This window comes from Zingiber officinale, chromosome 10B, assembly GCF_018446385.1.
Source record: "Zingiber officinale cultivar Zhangliang chromosome 10B, Zo_v1.1, whole genome shotgun sequence".
Lineage (NCBI taxonomy): Eukaryota > Viridiplantae > Streptophyta > Magnoliopsida > Zingiberales > Zingiberaceae > Zingiber > Zingiber officinale.
The window spans coordinates 92,738,192-92,740,547 of NC_056005.1; positions in this window are offsets into that span (position 1 = coordinate 92,738,192).

The window sequence follows — 2,356 nt, forward strand, 5'->3', positions numbered from 1 at the left end:
GATTTTGAACTGCAGGCGGGAAGGGAGAGAGAATAAATGGTATATTTTATTTATAGGAAATCGAGCTGATAACGTCATATCTATGCGTCGCTCACGGTCGCGCACAAAGCGTCACCCAACAATTTAGTACACAAACTATAAAAAATATCGACAACAAGGAAAATGAAACTGAGTCGCAGGTTGTCAGAGGAGCTTCGTAACCTCGTAGGAGCGTCTTTGGAGCAGTGCGCATGAGAGCAATCATAGAAGAAGTTGTTCTTGGCTCTTGATGGAAGGTTGCTTATATAAGCAGTTCCGGGCGCCCGGATCCCTTCTGGGTGCCTGGACCGTGACGTCAGTCCAGCCAATCAGCGCACTCCACGTTTGCAATGAGATAGAGTTTTACATTCTGGGCGCCTGGACCAGCTCCGGGCGTCCAGATCCCTTCTGGGCACCTGGACCCCTTTTTCCAACAAAGTTTTTTTCCTGCAAGAAAAGATTAGTCCGAGGCAATAAACATTATACTACCTTGCAAAACAAAAGTTATCACAATTTATAAAAATAGAGTAGTAATTAGATTCTGTCTCCTCAAGACCAGAATCTAGTCAAGATCTCAACTTAGATTTTCTCAAATGGATCTAAGTTTGATCGATGCCTACTGTTCCCTTAAACAGGGAACACACCCTTACAAAGTCACTCTCCTCCAGTGACTTACCTTAACTTACCGTCTTGCCAGACATCCGGTCAGCCCGTCAACCTATTTGGACTTCATGCCAGCTATTCGATCGGCCCGTTGACCTAGCTAGACTTCCCTGCCACACTGAGTTAGCACAATAGATAAAACAGTAAAGTAAGACAGTGTTAACAGATTTCAAGATTCGCTGGTCCGATCGACTAGGCATGGTCGATCAGAAACCAGTCGATCATATATAACCTAGGGTTACCTCCCCTAGGGATGCCCAGCTTTACTCACTAGGACTTCCATTGCCTGACTTCACTCACCAAGACTTCCACCACCTTGCTTCACTCACTAGGGACTGGCTTCATTCACCAGGACTTCCACTACCTAGCTTCACTCACTAGGGTTTGGTTTCAGTCACCAGGACTTTCACCACCTAGCTTCACTCACTAGGGCTCAACTTCACTCACCAGGACTTCCATTACCTAGCTTCACTCACTAGGGTCTGACTTCACTCACCAGGACTTCCACCACCTAGCTTCACTCATTAGGACCTGGCTTCACTCACCAGGACTTCTACTTTGCCTAACCTCCAATTAGAACTAGTCACTCAGTAGACTTCTCACCTGCCTATCCTTTGGGTAGGGCTTACCTTTGCTAGTCAATGATAAATGGAATTCAATTTGAATTTTAGATTCAAATTTCGAATGAGTTTCAAAATGACCATTTAATGAAGAATGAATATTCATTAAGGTTCATTAATGGTGTTAATGAACATTAAGTATTTTCATTAGATGAAAATGCATAAGCCATTTTTTACTCTTATTTTCATAATCGATCATTATTATTCCTCCTTGCTTCTTCTTCTCTCCCTCTCCTCCTCCTTGGCCGAAACCCTAAAAGAGTGCTAGCACACTCTAGTGTTTCTTCTCCACCTAATTGTTCGTGTGGATACACAAATAGGGGTGTTCACTTGACACCCTTGATATCCGGCTTCTTCTTGGACGAGCGGGATAAGTGAAGGGCTTCGCATCAAAGGTATAAACTCCTAAACATGTAGATCTAAAGTAGATCTAGGATTAGAAAACACGTACATAAAAAATTTAATATTCGCACGGATCCGGTGGCATGGGATTTCGGGGTTTCCGCAACGCAAAAAGCCATTTTTGCAGCTCGAATGTCCCAACAGTGGTATTAGAGCCACGTGTGAACATGTACTTGTTTTTATTTTAATTTTTATGAAAAATTACATATCTGTAAGTTTCTGTAAATTTACGATTTTTATGTATTTTATGGGTATTTTTCTCGTAGAAGCGAAGCAACAAGTGTTTAAACACTTGTAGGCTTCGACTACCGAGAAACACCTTCCAAAACGGCAAGGTCTCACCCAAAATGTTTTGGGACAGCGGGTCAAGGCACTGTAAGATCATTGTAGGACACTCGTGAGACTCATATCGCGAGAAGGGGTGCTGCCCCTAACCCCGCAAGGGGCATTATCTAGCGATCGCGCCCGAAAATCGCTATACGGGACCGTCGGGAAGTTGCGACTCATAAAATCGTAAAAATCAGTAGTAAAATTATAGAAATTATGGAAATCACATAATCTAGAATTATGTATAATTTTTGTGATGGTCATGACCCAAATACCCAATAAGATTGGACAAAATGTGTTGTAATTCATAATATGACCTGCGTGCC